The sequence below is a fragment of the Peromyscus californicus genome, unplaced genomic scaffold (assembly GCF_007827085.1).
Source record: "Peromyscus californicus insignis strain IS unplaced genomic scaffold, ASM782708v3 Scaffold_2__1_contigs__length_46816999, whole genome shotgun sequence".
Taxonomy (NCBI): Eukaryota; Metazoa; Chordata; class Mammalia; order Rodentia; family Cricetidae; genus Peromyscus; species Peromyscus californicus.
This window is the reverse complement of record NW_026294540.1, coordinates 33,863,727-33,885,248: the sequence shown is the minus strand read 5'-3', so window position 1 is coordinate 33,885,248 and position 21,522 is coordinate 33,863,727. Positions and strand designations below refer to the sequence as shown.

Here is a 21,522-nt window from a genome sequence, read left to right as displayed (position 1 = left end):
TGGTGGCCTTTTAGTACTATCCCTGGGGAAATGTCTTGTTCCCCAGCTGATCTCAAACTCCTGGGCTCAAATGACCCCACCCCTACCCCACACCCTCTCACCCCTGCCACAGTCATCCACAGCTGGGACTACAGGCTAGGTGTTAATGGTTTTCTTTACTTATTTCCTTGTTTGTTTATTCATATTTTATTCTGAGGTGCTGGGGCTTGAACCCAGGGCCTTCTACCAGTCAAGTCCTTCATCATTGAGCTCTAGCCTAAAAAGAGTAGATTTTTAATGAAATAGATCAGGCTTTCGATGCCATACTTAAAACAATCTTTTTGTTTGTTCATTTTTGTTTTTGTTTTTTTAGATAGGGTTTTTCTGTGAAGTAGTCCTGGCTGTCCTGGAACTCACTATGTAGACCAGGCTGGCCTCGAACTCACAGAGATCCACCTGTCTCTTTAATCCCAGAGTGCTGGGATTAAAGGCATGTGCTACCACCACCCAGCTTTAAAACAATCTTTATCTAAACAAAGACACAAAGATTTTCCATGTTTTCTGACAGAAATTTGATAATTTTAGGTTTCACATGTATGAAGGTCCACGGCCCATTTAGGGTTGGTTTTGTATGTGGAGCAAACTGCCATTCCGTGTTTATTCTTTGCACATAGGGACACCCAAGCATCACAGTTTCACCACACAGCCTTTGCCACTTTGTCAGAAGTTAGCCATCCGTGGTGCTCTGCAACCAGGGGACCCAGATTTTATCCCCATGAAAAACCCATGTGAAAAAAGCCAGATGTATTGGTTGGCCTTTTGTAATTCCAGCTGGGAAGGCAGAGACAGGTGGGGCTCTGGGGCTCACTGGCCAGCCAGTCTTGATGAATTGGCAAGTTCTGGGTAAAAGTGAGGGTCTCTATCTCAAGAAGCAAGATGGCTAGTGCCTGAGCAGCCACACCCGAGGCTCACCTCTGGTCACAAGGCACTCACACACAGGCACACACCTGCATGCACATGAACTCACACAGCTAAAAATCAGTCATCATCTATGCGTGTGTCTGTGCCAAGGCTCACCCTTGAGTTCATGGGTCTTTCTGCTTACAGTTAGCCAATGCCAGGCTTTTTCGTTTACTGTAGTTTTGTAGGGTGTCCTGAGTCCAGCAGTGCAGCATGAGTGTGCTAACCTTGTTCTTTCCCAAGGTCACTTGAGCTACTCACATCTTTTGTAACCCGAGTAAGTCTGGCAAATCCTCTGGCTTCTCAGTGGCTGGCCTCATCAGTGGCGATGGCTGATGTTGGTTTTTGCTGCTGGGGGCTGATCTTCCTAAAATCCTGCTTTCCCCTGGCATGGTCCTACTGGCACCTGCTGCTTTCTCACTCCTGCCCAGATGCCAAGTCTCCTAGGGGCTGAAAATTATCACTTCCCTGCAAGGTCCGAAGCCCAGGAGGGTTTCAAATGTGGAAAAAAATCTGTCCTAATGTTTTGATCCTGTTTCCAGGGCAGCTCTTTATATTACTGACTAACACCAGGGTACCAGCGGGACTATCTAATGCTTGAGTTGTCATTTGTCAATCATCTACCTATCACCATCTATCCATTTATCTATCCAATCCATTCACCCACCCATCCAACTTATCCATCCATTCATCCATCATCTATCCACTCATAGTTCATCCATCCATTCATCATCCATACATCCATCTATCATCCATCCATTATCCATCCATCTAAACAATCTATCCATCCACACATTCATTAGTCATCTATCACCCATAAACCCATTCATCCATTATTCATCCATCAATCATCCATTTATCCATTCAGTTTATCCATTCAATCATCCGTCGATCACCCATCCATTTACTTATCCATCATTCACTCATCTACCCATCCAATCCATTCACCCATCCACCTATCAGTCATCCATCCATCCATCCATCCATCCATCCATTTGTCCATTCATCCATCCATCCATTTGTCCATCATTCACCCATCCATCCATCCATCCATCCATCCATCCATCCATCCATCCATTTGTCCATCATCCGTCCATCCATCCATCCATCCATCCATCCATCCATCCATCCACATTTAGCCATTCACCCATCTACCTCACCTATATACATCCCCACCTGACCCATGTTATTTCTCACCTCACTTATCTACAATGAGGGATACTGGGATGCAACATGGTACCCTGGCAAGGCCCAAACATGCTGCACTGTGAGCAGGGAATGCTGGACAGGCAGGTGACATGCCTAGGAGTGCCTACCAGGGCATGGGGGACAGCTGGCCCTCCATGCGCCCTGGCTCCTGCTGTGCTGTGCATGGCCCCTCCATGCAGCTGATGCATTTCTGATGAGATGCATTTTGGAGCTGTAACCAAGCTTTTTTTTTTTTTTTTTTTTTTTTTTAATCTTTTCCTTCATTTTCTCCTGACTCCATGGCCTCCTCTGCCTGTTGAGTCAAGGGCCCCAGCTGCCTCAGGGGGACTGCGGACAGAGCTAAGAACAAATAAATCAATGGACTCTCCAGGAGAATGTTGAAAAGCTCACAGCAGAGGCAATGTTCTGAAAGCTTGGAGGCTTTCTTTGCAAGAGCAGGGCTTTTCAAGGAGGAAAAGGATTTTAGGCAAGAACACAGATTTCATTGGCACAAGCTGTGGCGTGGGAAGAGGCTGTGGGGGGCCTTTGTGCTGCTTGAGAGGGGACCGTTGAGGAAGCAAGAGGGGAGGCTGAGAAATCCTGAGGTGGTTGGTGATATCAGTAAAGACAACATGTGTCTGGTCTATTCTCTCTCTCTCTCTCTCTCTCTCTCTCTCTCTCTCTCTCTCTCTCTCTCTCTCTGTCTCTCTCTCTCTCTCTCTCTGTGTGTGTGTGTGTGTGTGTGTGTGTGTGTGTATGTGAGAGAGAGAGAGAGAGAGAGACAAACAGACAGAGAGACAGAGACAGAGACAGACAGAGACACAGAGAGAGGCATCTGTGTACAGCTGAATGTGACTGTAATGGATGTAGGCTAGAGAAGGACATCAGGTGTCCTTCTATATCACTATTCATATTATTCTTTTGATATAGAATCTCATTGAATCTAGACCTAGACTGATGGCCAGCATGCCCAAGTGATCCTCTTGCCTCTGCCTCCTACAGCACTGGGGTTGCAGGTGCGTGCATGGCCACATCCAGTGTTTTCTGTGGTTGCTGGGATCTGAACTTCAGGAACTCATGCTTATACAGCAAGTACTCTTACTCACTGAGCAGCCTCCCTAACCCTGACCCATTCTTTAGAATAGCCCTGGCCACCCCAGCATGGTACCCAAGGAGAGGAGCCGTCCATCCTGGTTCTAGCAAGATGTTGGGGGTATAGTTCTGGGGCTGTGGTCTCACTGGGACTGGCCTCAAGGTCAGCAAAAGGAGCCTCAGGATGCCAGAGTGAATCTGGCTTCAGAGACACGGTGGCAGAGCACTGACGGAGGAGCGGGCTTCTTATGGGCCCCACAGCTTCTGGAGGTGCAGACAACGGGAAAAGACAGGCACAGGAGAAGTGGAATGGTATGAGCATCCATCCAGAACCTCAGCCAGCTGGAAGCAGCTGCGACTCGGGTATGGCTGGACTCAGGGAGTCTCCTACAGAAGCTGAGCTCTCCCCTGTGAACTGTTCCAAAACTGCATCCCTTGCCAGGCATAGTTAAGCATGCCTTTAATCCCAGCACTAAGAGACAAAGGAAGGTGGATCTCAGTGAGTTGGAGGTTAGCCTGGACTACATTGTGAGTTCCAGGCCAGCCGGGACTACATAATGAGGCCTGTCTCAGAAAACCAAATGAAGACAATCACCCCTTCTTTTCCCCCTTATGCTGTTTTTTTAAAATTAATTATTTATTTATTTATTTATTTATTTATTTATTTATTTATTTATTATCAACTTCCAATCGATCTAGTCATACCTGGGAAGAAGGAATCTCAACCGAGGAATTGCCTTCATTAGCTTGGCCAGTGGGCTCGTCTGTGTCAGCATTTTCTTGATAGAAAGATTCAGCCAAGTGTAGGTGGTGGTATCCCTGGTCAAGTGGGCCTGGGCTACATAAAAAGGGTAGCTGAGCTAGCCGGGGGAAGCAGGTCAGTAAGCAGCATTCCTCTGTTTCCTGCTTCTGTTCTGCCTTCGAGTTCCTGCTTGGATTCCTGCCTTTGATGTCCCTCGGTGGTGGACAGTAAACTAAAGCCTCATCCTGTCCACGTTGCTTTTGCTCAGTGTTTTATCACAGCAACAAAGAAGCAAACAAAATTGGAACCAGACAGAAATTGGTACCAGAAGTGGGGTATGGCTGTGCTGGAGCTAGCCTTGTGGCTTTTATGACTTGGACCCTTTTGTGTGAAGCAAATGAGGACTGTGGAGCTCTGTGCTGGCAAAGTTTTGAGTACTCAGAGCTTACTGAGCTCTTGTGAGAACTTGGAAGATAACGCTGAGAGCAGTACAGATAATGGAGACCTGGCTTGTGACGTTTCAGAGGGAAGTCTGAGAGTCGCTCAAAGACACTAACAAGGCTATTTGTGTGATGTTTTGAATTAAGAACCCAGGGTTCTGATCAGCTAAGCCTGAAGAATCAGCTGTAATTAACAAGAGACCAGCACCACTGAAGTGAAACATTTGCTTTACTGGGAAAATCAATGCTGGTTAGCTAGGGCTGAAAAACCAACTGTGATTAAGAAAGGAAAAAAAAAAAACAACCCAGCATCACTGATGCAAAATCTTCTGGGAAGTATTTCCTTAGAGTCAGCACATAGAAGCTGCGGTCCAATGAGAGACCAGCCCCAGGCCGCACAGCAAGCTGGCAAGAAGACTTGACAGATAGTGTGTAAGAATTTCTTACAGGGTGCTGATTTGGAATACACAAAGAGGTCATGGAGGGAAACTGAGGCTTGTCGCTGGGTAGCAGGGCCAGAGTCTCCCTGAGGAGAGGCCATGGGTTCAGCCTCAAGTGCAGTGGAGACTCCAGCATTTGGAGATGCCAGGAGTGTGGGACAACCATCAAGGACAGCAGTTGGTGTAGAGTGGAGACTACCTGAGCCTATGTGTGTGTTGCAGATGGCTGGTAAGCTGGTACGTAGGCCTGCCCAAGCTGTTAGGAACTCAGAAGATCATTAATGAGTCCCAGATGTCGGAACACAGAAATACCAGCTACAAAGAGGGGAAAAAACAACAAAAATGAAAAGCTTCATTGGAACAAACAGTTACAAGAAACAAACAAATAAAAAGACATGCAAATAAATAAAAGACATGGCTGGTGATATAAGTCTGTCATTCTAGCTACCAGATATTGTGGAGGCTGAGTGGAAGATTATGAGTTCATGGTCAGCCTGGGCAACTTGGTGACACCATCTCCAAGTAGAAAAATAAAAAAGCCAGTGAGATGGTCCAGACTGTGAAGGTTCTTGCTGTTAAGACCTGAGTTTAATCCCTAGAACTCCTGTGGTGGAATGAGAAAACTGAATCTTGCAAGTTCTCCTTTGACCTCAGCACATGCAACAAGGCATACACACTAAATTAATAAATTGCATTTTTTAAAAAGTGAATAGGACTGGAGATGTAGCTCAGCAATATCTTGTTTGCCTGGAATCCCCCAGTGAGGGGCTGTGGCATAGCTCACTGGTAGAGCACTTGCCTAGAATCCCTCAGTGAGAGGCTGGGGGTGTGTCTCAGTGGTAGAGCACCTGCCTAGAATCCCCCAGTGAGGGGCTGGGGTGTGGCTCAGTGGTAGAGTACCTGCCTAGAATCTCCCAGTAAGGGACTGGGGTGTGGCTCAGTGGTAGAGCACCTGCCTAGAATCTCCCAGTAAAGGGCTGGGGTGTGGCTCAGTGGTAGAACACCTGCCTAGAATCCCCCAGTGAGGGGCTAGGGTGTGGCTCAGTGTTCAAGTAACTCCCTAGCATGTGAGGTCATGGGCTCAATCCCAGTACCATGTAAAAAAAGAAATAAAAGAGAAAAACAATGCAAGCTAACAATGGTAAACTGATGGGGGGCTGTCTCAGGCCTGACTAACAGCTCCCAACAGAAGCTATCATTTCTAAGAAGCTTCCAGAATGATCTGTTTGTTCAGAGGCTGGGAGAGAGTCTCTTCACACCATCCCTGGCATCTGTGGATAAGCAAGGACTCCTGGGGTGATTTTAGCACTGGATGTGAGGAATGTGGCAGTATTTGCAGACCTTGTTTAAAGAGGTTTCTAAGAATGCTCGGGAGTGGGCATGTTAGCAACCGTGTAAATATTGTGGCCTTAAGTGTTTATTGAACAGAAGCAATAAGAGCCCAGACAGACCTCCTTAAAGGCGTTTCTTACCAGTGAGCCGGCAGGTCCTCCAAAAGAGGCTCTTGCAGGCAACGGATACAATGTATTTCAGATGTATTTGTAGATGCTTTTGGAGAAGTTGGTTTGAGGGGCTGGGGAGATGACTCAGTTGGTAAGGAACTTGCTGTGCAAGCCTGAGCACCCAGGACCTGCATAAAAAGAAGCTAGGTGCAACAGTGCATGTTTGTAACTCCAGCACCGGGGAGCAGCCTTGGCAGATTCCTGGGGTCACTGGCCAGGCAACTAGCCTACTGAGTTGGCTCCAGGCCAGTGACAAACTGTCTCAAAAAAAAAAAAAAAACCAAGTGGACAGCTCCTGGGGAAATAACACCTGAGACTGTCCTCTGGCCTCTAGACACAGGCATGCACACGTATGTGACTGTGCACACACAGGTGTGCAGCCGTTCGAACAGGTGCACACACAGGATTCTAAATGTATATATTTGTATATATAAATTGTATATATCCACACCTGACCAGTTTAAATGCTTGCACACAGAAACCCATGCGAATTAGCCTTCTGCAACTGTAACAAAATACCCGAAACAAGCCGGGCAGTGGTGGCGCACGCCTTTAATCCCAGCACTCGGGAGGCAGAGCCAGGCGGATCTCTGTGAGTTCGAGGCCAGCCTGGACTACCAAGTGAGTTCCAGGAAAGGCGCAAAGCTACACAGAGAAACCCTGTCTCAAAAAACCAAAAAAAAAAAAAAAAAATACCCGAAACAACCAACTTAACAAGGGAGAAAAAGTTACGTTGGCTTATAGTTTTAAAGCTTTCAGACCATGCTTTGAGGCTACGGTGGCCCAGTGCATCATGGGAGGAGTGTGGGCTAGAGGAGGCCGAGCCTGCAACACGTGGGACTTTAAGGCCCATATCACATCTAAATGGTAACATCACAGGCTAGCCGGATGGCTCAGTGGGTAGAGGTGCTTACCTGCTGGCCTGAGTTTGATCCACACGGTGGAAGGAGAGAAGTGACCCCCTCAAGCTGTCCTCTGACCTCCATACACACAGTGTGGCACACTCATGTGCACACATACATACATAATAAAGAAATAGAATAAGAACATTAAAAATTGCTTAACAAAATAAACGGTTACACCAGGGCCTGGGAGGTGGCTCAGCTTAGGTCAGTAAAGGGCTTGCCATGCGAGCACAAGGGCTTGAGTTTAATCCAAAGCCTCACGTATAAAAAGTCGACAGGGTGACGTATGTTTGTAATGCCAGCACTGGGGAGGCAGAGACAGGCAGGTCACCGGCCAGCTCATCTAGCAAAATCGCCAAGTCCTAGGCCAGGGAGAGACCTTGTCTCCTAAAACAAGGTGGTTGGCTCCCGAGGAACAACACTCAAGGCTGACATCTGTCCTCCACATGCCGGTGTACAGTCATGCATGTACTCACCCCAGTATGCACGTGTACGCATGTGTGCATGCACACACACAGATATGCATAAAATAAATATATAAATAAATATAGATGAACAAGTGATCTGTAACACTTTCCCAAAAGACCAAGTCTGGCTGCCACATGCATCTGGGTCATACCTGTTACATATTGATTGCTGGGATATAATGGTGAATGGCTTTGGATGTTGCCTTATGTCCCTCATGGATCTATAACATGAACAGGGTTTGGTGGGAAAGGCTTGTCTTCACTCCGTGGTGCATTGGCCAGAAGGCAAGACAGGAGCTTGGACTCTACTCAAAGATGGTGCATGAGATGGCGGGTGGTCCTGCCTGTCAGCCAGAAGCTCAAAACTCCTTCCCGGGCGGTGAGAGACGGGCTCCATACACGAATACCCCTGGAAATAAACGGAAGCAAAACAGTATTGTATTCATTTATTGGTTGTGTGTGTGTGTGTGTGTGTGTGTGTGTGCGTGCGTGCGTGTGTGAGTGTGTGTGTGTGTGTGAGTGTGTGTGTGTATGTGTGTGTGTGTGTGTGTGTGAGTGTGTGTGTGTGTGAGTGTGTGTGTGTGTGAGTGTGTGTGTGTGTGTGTGTGTGTGTGTGTGTGTGTGTGTTATGGTGCATATGAAGGGGTCAAAAACAACTAATGGGAGTTGGTTCTCTCCTTCTATCATGTAAGTTACAGGAATCAAACCCAGGCCGCCAGGCTTGGCAGCAAGCCCCTTTGCCTGCTGAGCCGTCTCGAAGGCCCTGCACGGAATTTTCAAGGGATCAAGGACATCCTTTCTGCTGTGCTACATGTGACAGGGTCAATTGTATTAGGCTTGGGCTCTGGGCTACTCAGGCCATGCTCACCGGCAGCAGTCTCTCTCCCTCCCTCCCTCTCCCTCTCTCTCCCTCTCTCTCTCTCTCTCTCTCTCTCTCTCTCTCTCTCTCTCTCTCTCTCTCTCTCTTTCTCTCTGTCTGACCTATTGTGACCTTCTGTGAGACCATGGTTCCCACTTCCACAAAGGAAGTTTCCCCAAGCACCCAAATCTGTCAGTCCCTACAGGTGACACATCGGGGTAAGGACACACACTCCTGAAGGGCTGTCCACTTGTCCCTTATCTCACGCAGGGGAACGGAGAGAACCTGATTGCAAGCACACGCTATGGGTTAATCATCTGTGACACGCCACGGCACCTCCCTCCTCTCTTCAAAACCTATGTGAATGAGTGATTAAGTTTTGAAAGTAAGTTTTAAAATATCACCTTGACACAAGCTAGAATCCCCTGGGAAGAGAGGCTGGATGAGAAATTGCCTAGATCAGGTTGACCTGTGGAGATGTCCATGGGAGATTGTCTTGATTATAGTTCACTGAAGTGGGAAAAACTGTTGTGGAATATTATTTTAAGACGCATTCTATTTTTTTTTAATGCCGTAGAACATTTGTTTTAATTATGCAAAGATGTGTTGCATTCTTTTATGTTGCATTTGTTTAACTCTGTGAAGCTGTGTTACTTTGCCTGTCTAAATCACCTGATGGTCTAATAAAGAGCTAGGCAGGAGAAAGGATGGGCGGGGCTGGCAGGCAGAGAGAATAGATTGGAGGAGAATGGATCAAGGAGCAAGAAAGGAGAAGGAGGAGTTGGAGATTTAGCTCAGTGGTAGAGCACTTGCCTAGCAAGTGCAAGGCCCTGGGTTTAGTCCTCAGCTCCAGAAAAAAAAAAGAAAAAAGAAAGGAGAAGGAGAGGAGGATTCCAAGGGCCAGTCACACAGTCACACAGCCAGACACAGAATAAGAAGGAAAGATAAGGTACACAGAAATAAAGAAAGGTAAAATCCCAGAGGCAAAAGATAGACGGGAAAATTTAAGTTAAGAAAACCTGGCTAGAAATAAGCCAAGCTAAGGCCGGGCATTTATAAGAAAGAAGTCTCTCTGTGTGAATTTATTTGGGAACTGGGTGGTGGGCCCTCCAAAGAGTAAAGAGTGAAAAAGAGTAAAAAGAAAAAATAGCAACAGAAAATCTACCCATTGTGTGTGGTGGTGTTCCCTGGTCTTGGATCCCAGACTGTATAAGAATAGAGAGAGCTAGCTGAGCACTAAGCATGCATGTTTGCATTGCTCTCCATTCTTTTTTTTTTTTTTTTTTGGTTTTTTCGAGACAGGGTTTCTCTGTGTAGCTTTGCGCCTTTCCTGGAACTCACTTGGTAGCCCAGGCTGGCCTCGAACTCACAGAGATCCGCCTGGCTCTGCCTCCCGAGTGCTGGGATTAAAGGCGTGCGCCACCACCGCCCGGCTTGCTCTCCATTCTTGACTGTGGATGGGATGTGAATAGCTGCTTCTAGACCCTGCCTTGACTGCCTTGCAGCGAAGGTCGACCTGTGACCTGGAATTGTGAGCTAAAAGAAACCTTTCTCCACTAAGTTTCTCTCTGTCAAGGTACTTTATCACAGCAACAGAGAATGAAACCAGGCCAGAGGGGAGCCCCCACATTGCCTCGTGGGTCAGAACTCTCTTCAGAACATACTGTGCTGTGCTGTCTACGTCATCAATATTTCTTTTGATCAATCTCTTGCCCCAAAGGACAATCTGCCTTCGTGTCCCCACTGAATCCTGAAATCCAGGATTTTACAAAATAGAAGACAGACCTCAATGCTCAGAAGAAGGAAGGCCAAAGTTACCCTGAAAGAGTAGAGTGTCCCCATAAGAGAGGTGGCACAGCCAGCTTTGAAAAACACAAGTTACCACAAGCTCTTAAAGCTGTCTGGGCCCTTCTGTGGAAGTGACTAGGGCCATTATGGGCTCTGGTTCCTGTTAGACCACAGACCCTCCAACTGACCTTCTCTCCTCCAGAAATAGAACCATGTACCCCTGTAGTTCCCTTTGGGACAGAGATAGTTGATAAGAAGCAGTGCTGTGCTGTGGCCTTGACCTGCCCCACGCAAGGTCAAAATAAGTATGTGGTTTGTGCCCCTTGATGTATGGACCAGGCCAGACTAAGTCATACGGTGTGGAACTCCCAACACTCCCTGAACACTAATGCAAGCCAGAAAATTCCCTCTGTTCATGTTTTCTAAAAGGAAAATGAAGGGCCTGTCTCTTCCTCCAGGGCCCCCATCATGCTGCATGTGGTAGCTCCCCCTCCCTCTCCCACTTTGAGCATTTCTCAGCTTCTCCTGAGATTTTAATTGTTTTTTTTTAGTTTTTTTATTTTTATTTTTATTTTTTTTGGTTTTTCGAGACAGGGTTTCTCTGTGTAGCTTTGCGCCTTTCCTGAATCTCACTCTGTAGACCAGGCTGGCCTTGAATTCACAGAGATCCGCCTGGCTCTGCCTCCCGAGTGCTGGGATTAAAGGCGTGCGCCACCACCGCCCGGCTAGTTTTTATTTTTAATTATGTGTTTGTGTGCGGGGATATGTGTAGAAGAGGGCGTTGTAGACACCTTAGCTAGAGTTGCAGGCAGTTGTAAGCCACCTGATGTGGGTGCTGGGGGGCCAAATTCTGGTTCTCGACAAGAGCAGTGCATATTCTGGAGCACTGAGTCACCCTTCCTCTTGGGTTTTGAAGGTGTTGGGAGAATTCCTGCCCTGGGGCAACATAAACATCTATCCCTCCTTGTAAGGTTCCAATGACAAGCCAAAGTATACTTCCTGTGCTGGCTACCTTTACATCAACTTCACCCAAGCTAGAGTCCTCTGAAAGGAAGGAACCTCAATTGAGAAAAACGTCTCCATAAAAGATCCAGCTGTAGGGCATTTTCTTCATTAGTGATTGATGGGAGAGGGCCCAGCCCACTGTGAGTGGTGTCATCTCTGGCTGGAGGTCCTGGGTTCTATAAGGAAGCAGTCAGAGCAAGTCATGAAGAGCAAGCCAGTAAGCAGCACCCCTCCATGGCTTCTGCATCAGTTCCTGCCTCCAGATTCCTGCCCTGTTTGAGTTCTGTCTGACTTCTTCCGGTGATGAACTATGATGTGGAAGGGTAAGCCAAATAAACCCTTTCCTCCCCAAGTTGCCTTTGGTTATGGTGTTTCATCACAACAATAGTATTCCTAACTAGGACAATTACCATGGGGGACCACTGAGGTTATCAGACTTGTTCACAGAGCATGGGTCACCCTAAAGAAGCCACACTAAGAAGTCTACACTCAGTGCAGATGATGGCGTTCCCACAGCCACATACAGGAAGCTCCCGGGTAACCTTCCCCAGTCTAGTACCCCCGCGAGGCCACAAGCATCTAGGACAGAATTACACACACAAGGCTGTGAGGAGTGGCTGAGATCTCCCTCCAGCTCCTCCTTCCATGGGGGAATGTCAGCAGTCCACAGCCTGACTGTGACAGTCCCCTGCAAGCCTAGCTGATCTGATGAAGTTGCGCCTCAGGGGGTGGTTCTCTCCAGTGGAAGGGAAGCTTCTCCCTCCCTTCACGGCCCCATCTTGCCGTCTCTGGTGTGGCAACACTGTCTCTCGTAGCTGCTCTTCTACCTCAAGGCCTGATCGTGCCCACCCCATCCTGTAGTCACAGGTCTCCCCCACCATCCCTTTCTCCCTCCTCCCCTTCCCTTTTCTCTCTCTCCTAATAAAGCTCACTCAGATGGGTAATTTGACATCAACTCCTTTTCCAAACCTAAGCAACTGACCTGGATTTTTTATTATGGCAGAACTCACCTAGAGACCCCCTGAGTGGTCCCCTAAAGACAATCATGGGGAAGCCGGGTGGTGGTGGCACTTGGGAGGCAGAAGCAGGCGGATCTCTGTGAGTTCGAGGCCAGCCTGGTCTACAGAGGGAGTTCCAGGACAGGCTCCAAAGTTACACAGAGAAACCTTTCTATGAAAAACTTAAAAAAAAAAAAAGACAGTCATGGGGACCCCACAGGCCAGTTGTTGCATTAACTTTTCCTGGGAAGATTTGCACAAACGTCTATTCACCCCAGATAGGGCATCAATGACATTTCAAAGCACAAGTCTACCCAATGAGTTTACTGGGCTTCCTTACTGAGCATGGATGAGGGATGACTGAGGAGCCTGAGTGACCCTTGAGTCATGCCAAAGCCCTACCCCATGATGACCTCATGGAAGCTACATCACAGAGTCTCCTTTTAGTCAACCCTCCACTTCCGGTATACTCTAGCATCTTTCAAGATCGCTGGCAGCTAGGGGAGGGCAGGAGGGAGTTGCAGATGGAATCCCAGCGAGGGACCCTGACTCTCCCCTCCTCTTACTAGGAAGTGTCAGTGGTTCATTACCATCACCATCTACAGGGTACCTCTGTATTGTTCCCATCAGTTAAGTTAGTTGGCATGGCTACAGGGTCCAGGTACTCTCTTCTCCAAGATGGTGAACACGTCATGCCCGGAGGGAAACTCCACAGTACAGCCACAGTCCTCTCATTCCCTGGGGCTCAGTCTTCCATATCGTTATGGGGGATGAGTTAGCCTTGCCTTCTGCAGATGGGGTCAGAGGAAGATTTACATCGAAGTGTGTGTTAATTTTGAAGTTTATTTTGGTTGTTGTTATTTTATTTTGGTTCACAAAACAAATGGTTTGGATATCAGCTGCCTACAATTACACCACAAATTGGCCAAAAATGTAGCAAATTATCAACAATAAGTGTGCATTGTCCTATCTAACTTCTGGGAGGAAACAGTTTGGGGGGGCTCAGATGAGTGATTCTGTCTTGGGGACTCACACACTGGAAGCTGCAGCCAGGAGTCACTGTGTGGCATCAGCAGGGACTCCAAAGGGACCAGAGGATCCATATCTAAAGTAGTGCATGCCCTCCGGTGGCTGGTGGCTGTGGGCCTTGGCTTCTCACCAGTGTCTTCATAGCAGGGCATGGTTTCCTCCTGATGAGGGGCCTTCAGCATCCAGGAAAGGGTATCCCCATCTTTGCAGCCTCACCTGGGGGTCACTTTGCCTTCTACAGTAGCATTTTTGTTCAGACCTGAGTTCAGGGGGCACCCGCAGAGATGACCAGGTTCTTGTGTCCCGGAACAATTCGTTGGACACATGGATGGTGATGGGAACAGAGTGAAGTTTATTAAGAAAGGTAAAGGTACTTGTGAGCTGTGAAGGCAGCTGGGGAAAGATGCTCAGAAACCCCGTGCCACGTGAATTCTGGTCCTTTAGAAGTTGTCTGTGTTGCAGCTTGAGGAAGGAAGATAGAGTTGATGTGACTCTCAGTTCAAGGGTACGGTCCATCACGGTAGCCAAAGCATGGCGGCAGGAGCATGAGGCAGCTGATCACATGGCATCCACAGTCAGGAGGCAGAGAGAGATGGATGCTGGGGCTCAGCTCACTTTCTCCTTTTTTTTTTTTCTGAGACAGGTTTTCTCTGTGCAGCTTTGGAGTGTGTCCTGGAACTTGCTTTGTAGACCAGGCTGGCCTCGAACTCACAGAGATCCACCTGACTCTGCCTCCCGCGTGCTGGGGTAAGGACATGCACCACTACTGCCTGGTTCGCTGTTTCCTTTTTATTCAGTCCAGGACCCCCAGCCCGTGGGATGGTGCCACCCATGTTTAGGGTGAGTCTTTGCGCCTCAGTTCACTGGATCTAAATAATCTCATGTAGGCATGCCCAGAGGCTTGTATTCGAAGTGATTCTGGATCTGGTCAAGTTGAGGGTCAGTTTTAACTACCACTTATTCCCAGAGCCCCTAACTTCTGTGCATCATGGAGTTTCTTCCCATCTGTTTTTATGTGTAGCCCAGGCGGGGAGAGGTTTCCAATAGGTCTCTCTCCTATGTGGATTTTTTCATATATTCATCTCTACAGTTCTTTCTCCACAACCCTTCTCTATTGCTACATCTTGCCACCCAGAGAGCAGACTGGCAGTCTGAGGTCATAACCTCAGGAGGAGGGGGTCTTGCAGGAATCATGGAGGCTGGCCACCAAGTGCATGCTGGGGCTTGGAAGTGCGTGAGCATCAGAGAGCTCATTGCATCTGATGGTTTAGATTGACTGTCCCCTGGACAGGACCTGAAATCACCTTGGATACAAAGCTCTGGGCATGTTGGTGAAGGATTATCTTGGGACAATGAACTGCATTGAGAAGACCCACTCTCACTGTGGGTAGCACCATTCCCTAGGCTAGGGTTCTGGACTAAATAAAAAAGAAAGGAGAAAGTGAGCAGACTGCCAGCATTCATACATCTCTACATCCTGACTGCAGTTGCTATTGCTACCGGCTACCTTACGCTCTTGCCACCAAGGTGGACTGTATACCCTGGAGCTGTGAGCCAGAGTAAGCTCTACCTTCCTTTCATCACTTGTGAGTTTTGTCATATCAACAGGAAAGTAATAGACGCAGGCAGATGCTTCAGAGTTTTGCTCAGGTCGTCTCAATCTCAAGACCACGCTGAGGTAGATAGAGGCTTGAGAACTGTTGCTATTGTGTGGCCTTTGGCTGGGTGTCCAGATTGTGTGGGGTCCAGGAATGTATCTGCAGGAGACATCCACCTCCAGGTCCCACAGAAGAGGCCAGAGCCAAGGATCAAAGGTCAATCTGGGTCAGCAAGCAGCAGAGAGGGCAGTGGACCTGGAAACATGGAGGGGTCCATGAGGGACCTGGATGCCAGGCGGAGACATCTGTAGTGATGCCTCCCTTCCCTGTGTCCCCTCAAACACAGTCACTAAGATTCCTCCCCCGTGGAAACAGAAGCCACCAACAGGGAGAAATGTTTCCAAATATTTATCCAACAGAAGACTTGCATTCTGAATATGTAAAGAACATTTACAGTTCATTAACAGGAAAGTAAGGACACGAGCTTTTAAAACACTCTAAATGTTTAAACAGATGCTCCACTAAAGAAACGTAAGAGGCTGGGAGCATGAGGACTCATTTGGATTCCCAGCACCCACAGAAAACCTCGGACATGGCCTCATGCACCCATAATCCCAGCAGTTGGGGAGGTAGAGGCATGCAGGTCTCTGGGGTGCATTGGCCAGCCAGTCTAACGAAATCAGTGAGTTCAATTTCAGGAAGAGATCTGCTGCAAAAAATGAGGTGGAGAGAGACTGCGGAAGATACCCAAAGTCAACCCCCAGCCTCCACATGAATTCGAACACTCATGCACACGCGCCTGTATGCATGCACGTGTGTACAACAGAAACACACCAATTTCTTAAAAAAGAAAACAAGCACACACAAAAAGGATGTTTCTCTCTAAATCCAGGAAAGCTGGATCACACCTATCATCCCAGTGTTCAGGAGACTGAGGCAGGTGGATGGAGAGTTGGAGGCTAGCCCAGCTACCCAGCAAGGTTTTATTAAAAAAAAAAAAAAAACAAACAAAACCAAATACAAACAAAAACTTCTCAATGTTATTAATCACTAGGGAAATATGTATTAAAACCATAGTGAGATCTCAAGTCCCTCTTGTGGCTAAAGTCAAAAGACCTGACTATAGCAAGTGTTGACAAGGATACGGGACAACAGGCAAGCACTTCTGTGTAGACTGCTAATGGAGAAATATAAATGCTGTGGCCAATTTGGTAACATTTTCAGTCTCTCAAAGAGTGAAGCATATACCCATAAGTTGCAGCCACCCCCTCCTTAGCACTCCCAACAGTATCTGTCCACACAAAGATAGAGGTGTGAAAATTCATAAAGCACAATTTGCCTGTCTGAGTTGTGGGGTTCATTTAGCTGAAGGGTAGTAATGACTTGTGCAGACTGTCCCTTGGGATGCCTGAGCAAATAATCAGTGACATTATTGTCGGATCTCCCATGCTGCTTCATCTGCATGAGGGGAAACTGAGGCTGCGAGAGTATGGGGCAGCAACAAGGATCGGCCAGCAGGTCAGTGTCCAAGCAGGGCCCAGCAGGAAGGGGACATTAAGGTCCCTCCTCACTTCATCTTGGCAGGGCCACATTTCTGCTAGACAATCTCCATACTTCCCTCTGTGGCTTAGGGCAGCGTTAATTGGGCAGAATCTGGACCAGGTCCTCTCAGAACCACCCTGCTAATAAGCAGGCCATCACATGAAGACGGGAGCCGCCAGAGCCCTCGCTGGGTTGGGCTCAATTAATTCAAACAAAAAGAGGCTGTGAAGCTCTCATCCAGCGGGCAGGCTTGACAGGCATGCGGCGGGAGTGGGGGTGCGGGGCAGGCTTCAAGTGGCCCCTTTGAAAATTCAAGCCCTGAGTTCCCCATGAGGACAGGAAGGTGTGGCCTCTCTCAGCAACCCAAAGAGGAGAAGACCCAAGCCGGTTCAGAAGCTTAGTGGGCTTGATCAGGGAGATGGGTGGGGCTGGGGAGTTGGTTCTGGGCAGGTCTGGTTTGTCCAGGCTTGTTTGAGCAGGCTTGCTCTTCTTTTCCATACTCATGCCAATTTATTCATCCATCTGAACCCAGTGCCTTAAAATAATGAGTCTTAGCCAGGCGATGGTGGCACACGCCTTTAATCGCAGCACTCAGGGAGCAGAGGCAGGCAGATCTCTGAATTTGAGGCCAGCCTGGACTACAGAGTGAGATCCAGGACAGCCAGGGCTACACAGAGAAATCCTGTCTCAAAAAAAGAATCTTCGATTCTGTGTGAACTCCTGATCTCCAGGCAGGTTCCATGGGAAATTATTTATTATTATTATTATTAGTACTACTACTATTACTATTATTAGAGACAGGGTCTGGCTATGCAGCTCAGGTTGGTCTGGATCTGAAGACCCTCCTGCCTCTGCCTCCTGAGAACTGGGATGGCAGGAGTGTACCATCTTGCCTGGCTTAGGTGAGTCTGGACTCTATTCCCATGACAGAGTGAAGCGGGCAGCTGCCCTGGAGTTGAAAGGCCCTCAATCAAGCATGCACCCTCCCCTGGCCTGAACACTGGTGCTGGCTGAGACCTGTTTCTGTGATCCAGAATGTCCTCAGAAGAGCGCCTGGGTTCCTAAGAGGGCCCATTACACAGGGCCTCCTGTGACACTTCACCCTGGCAATACTGTATTGGTCCAGGGCATCACAATACCAGATTAGGGTCAGTGACTCACCCAGTACCCAGACTTCAGAAAGGTAGCTCTGGAGTAAATAGGGCTTGGATCACTGTGAGACAGAGGGCAGTGGGCAGTGGGCAGTGGGCAGTGGGCAGTGGCAGTGGGCAGTGGGCAGTGGGCAGAGGGCAGTGGGCAGTGGCAGTGGGTAGTGGGCAGAGGGCAGAGGGCAGTGGGCAGAGGGCAGAGGGCAGTGGGCAGTGGGCAGTGGGCAAGGGCAGTGGGCAGAGGGCAGTGGGCAGTGGGCAGTGGGCAGAGGGCAGTGGGCAGTGGGCAGAGGGCAGTGGGCAGTGGGCAGTGGGCAGAGGGCAGTGGGCAGTGGGCAGTGGCAGCTATATTGTCTTGATGATGGGAAATGCTTCCCTATAAGATGTATTTTCCCTCCTGTCAGTGAGCTCAACAACCCCCCCCCGCCCCCCCCCGCCCCCCCCCCCCCCCCCCCCCCCCCCCCCCCCCGCCGCCCCATTCACCTTTCCTCTTTTGGAGCATCCATGACTGTCTACACCCCACAATGTCAACTGGAGTCACCAGGGCATCCCCCATGTTAGCCCCAGGCTTTCTTCTGTGATTCTGATCTTTATATCCTACAGAGGGGCTATGGAGACTCAGGGTGGGAAATAGATTTGCCAGTGACACACAGCGGGGCTTGAAGGTCACTTCGACTTTGGCCCGGGACAATGGTCCTCATTTTTGTAAACCACAATGACTTCCAGAAGAAAGGACTTGGGGACTTGATCGGGAAGGGGGGGGTCTCAGGCCAGAGCAAGGATTCTCTTCACCATCAGAGTGGTGAGGGGTGGGGGTGGGGGTAGGAAAGGCTGGGGTAAAGGTCTGCACGTGCCTGACTTTGGCCTTCACCTGCCTTGGGCTTCTCTTTGCTTTGTATGAAGAGGGTCTGGGTCCTTGCTTTCCAGGGTGTAAAGATCATGGTGAGGAAAGGCAGAGGCGGAGCCATGCTCACCAAAACTCTGAATACAGAGTGACAGAGGGAGAGTGTTAGCGGGGACCCCCAGGCTCTGTCCTAAAAAAAGAGACACTCTGTGTCCCTCAGCTGAGCCCCACTGCTTCTGACCGGCCCAGCCTGGCCTCCTGCGCAGCTATCCAACTAAACAAGTTCAAGACCTGACAGTAACTAGATGCATAAAGTTGGTGGGAAAAAAAAAATCTGGATATAAATAAGTATTCCTGGGGCACTCCACCTCCTGCAGGCATGAACTTTGAATAATTGGAGAGAATTATGCCGAGGACTAATCAAAACTTTTTTTTTCCACTTGCTAATTACCTCTGGGCTTCATCAGTGTCACAGTCTAATCAACTCCAGACATCTTAATTGACCCTTGGGAAATGCCAGAACCGGAGGGCTTTGGTGTCACAGTGAGGGGGGCTGGGAGCCGGGAGGCTGGGGTCCTGGATGGAGCCGCCTGGGCCTGGGGAGGGGGCTGGCTATGGGGTGGGGCAGGGCAAGCTGCTGGCTCTGCTCAGTAGGAAAGAAGCCTTGCTCTGTCCTGCAGGCCCTCGGACGCCATCTTCCACGTCCTCTGTGGGTTTTAGCCATCGATTGGATGGAGTTCAGGTAGGGTTTGTTCCGGGTGGTCCCCAGGGTAGGGATGACTTCTTAGAAAATGGGGCTGGGTAGCTCTGGAATGCTCCACCCAGTGGTGGGGATTGGGGGAAGCCCTGAGTGTCTGCAGGAGGAAAGAGGGCTTGATTTCTTTTCCTAAATGAATCCATTTGCTCAGGATGAAAGCTCTCTCTTCTAAGAACAGAACTCAGCCTGGGGAAGAAGCCTTGGGATGTAGAGTCCTGGGTAGCAGGCAGGCTTGGGCAAGTGGAGAAATCTGCGCCAGGAGGCAAGGCGAGGAGCTGGTAGGGAGGGAGAGAAGAGCCCTGTGTAGGTGGTGGGGTCCAGAAATGGTTTGTTCCCGGGAAGTCTTTCTCGTCCTCTGTCCCCTGCCTCCCGGATTCTGCCCGTCTTCCTGCCTTCCTCCCCATCTCCTCACCTCCCCATCTGTCCCGACCTTCCTTCTTGCTCTCTCCATCTGTCTCTCTCGTAGGGTCTCCAGGGAGGCTGCTGAGAGGGGGCCGTGAGGCTGCTCTGGGTGCACAGCTGGGCTTGGGAAGCTGTGGGGCCTCCAGCGGTTGATAGCACCCTGGGTCTGACTGGGTGGCCCCACAGGGTGCCCTCTACAGTCCCGCATGGAGGAGATGGTCCAGACACTTTTTTTTTTTTTTGCCAACTAACCTGATATTTCAGCTATTTTCTGTGACTCTCTGAATTCTGAGAGAAAGAGAGCTCCCTGCCTAGGGGCCAGGCTAGCCCACCAGAGCTCCAGTCTGCCAGACCCAGGGTCATTTATTCACTATGGTTAGGATGCCATCCTTGACCTTAGTGCAAAGATACTTCAGGGGATTCTTGGGGACTATTTATTTTGTGGTACTGGTGATGGAACTTATGGGTTCTAGCATACTAGGCAACTGCTCTGTTACTGATCCACACCCCAGCCCCTCACTGGGGGGTTCTAGGCAGGTGCTCTACCACTGAACCACACCCCAGCCCCTCACTGGGGGGTTCTAGGCAGGTGCTCTACCACTGAACCACACCCCAGCCCCTCACTGGGGGATTCTAGGCAGGGGCTCTACCACTGAGCCACACCCCAGCCCTCTCTTTATTTTAAGACAGTCTCCCTGAGTTGTCCCTGGAGGCCTAGAACTCACTCTGCAGTCCAGTCTGATCTTAAACTTGTAATCCACCTGCCTCACCCTATTGAGTAACTGTGATTATGTCTGAGACATCAGTCCTGACTTTTCTTCTGTCTGTTTGGGGTTGAGGTTTAGTATCCCTTGTGCTTTGGAAGTATACTCCAACTCCAGCCCTACACTGTGGACACACTGAAAACCATTCAGTGGCTAGCGCTTGGTGTGTTTTGCTCCTGGTGGGATTGCTCAGACAAGAGTGGGGTCTGCCTGGGACAGTATCCTGATGGGTACAGACAGGGTGCTCTAAGTCCAGCCCCCACCCTGGGAGGGATTCCTCGCACCTGAGGGTCTGTCTGTTGTGAACACAGGGACCCTACCTATGCAACTTCAGCAGCAGTCTGTCCCTCCTGCACAGAGCCCACCCACCCCGTCAGGCCCCCAGGCCTCAGGCCCCCAGGCCTCAGGCCCCTGGATGGACCAGCTTAGCCTCCTTGGCCGGCAGGAGTCATTCATCTCCGCTCTGTGATAGATGGTCTGTCCTGTTTCGCGCCCGCCGCTCTTGCTATTTCAGTAGCAGAATAATGTTTATCGGTTCCCAGGGCAGTGCCACCCTCCCTCCCACACCCTCCCTCCCGCCCACCCCCCCTTCCTGCACACTGGGGACTCTCAGTGGTATCAGGGCAGGTTGCTTGGGCTATTTTCATTCTCTTAATTCGCTGTCCCCATCTCCTCTTTCTTATTGCATTTTTTTAGAGGGGTTCGGGGAGGGCCTCTGGAACGAGGCAGATATTTTCCTGGTGAACTTTTTTCAAAATAAAAACCATCATTTATGATTATTTACCCACCCGACTTGCTGTCAGCCTTTGGTTTCTTATCAGTGTGATTTCCCTTGTCCTCCCCCCTCGCCCCCCCACTCCACCCCTGCCTCCCTGACAGAGGCAGGGATGCGGGGGGGGGGGGTTGTCTTAGCTTGAAGGTTTGCTGGAGAACCTAAGACCCTCCTGCACCTCATCATCACATGCCCCCTGCCCTGCCTCCTCCTGGACTCTGTTCCCAAGGCCTCCCCAGTCGTGCCTTGCCGGTAAGATCTGTGTGAGGTCACTTTATACGGACACAGACAGAGGCCTGTT

At 49.4% G+C, this 21,522-nt stretch overlaps 1 long non-coding RNA gene across 2 annotated transcripts in view; it reads right to left on the bottom strand.

Annotated features, from left to right (window-relative positions):
• Window positions 1-2,414: 2,414 nt before the first annotated feature.
• Window positions 2,415-21,522, bottom strand: part of LOC128120361 (uncharacterized) — a 37,117-nt gene continuing 18,009 nt past the window's right edge. For both annotated transcript variants that reach the window (XR_008221851.1, XR_008221850.1), the window contains exons 2-3: window positions 7,258-8,124; window positions 2,415-5,156 (exon numbers count right to left, since the gene is read on the bottom strand). This is a non-coding gene — a long non-coding RNA (uncharacterized LOC128120361). The remainder of the gene's footprint in view (window positions 5,157-7,257; window positions 8,125-21,522) is intronic.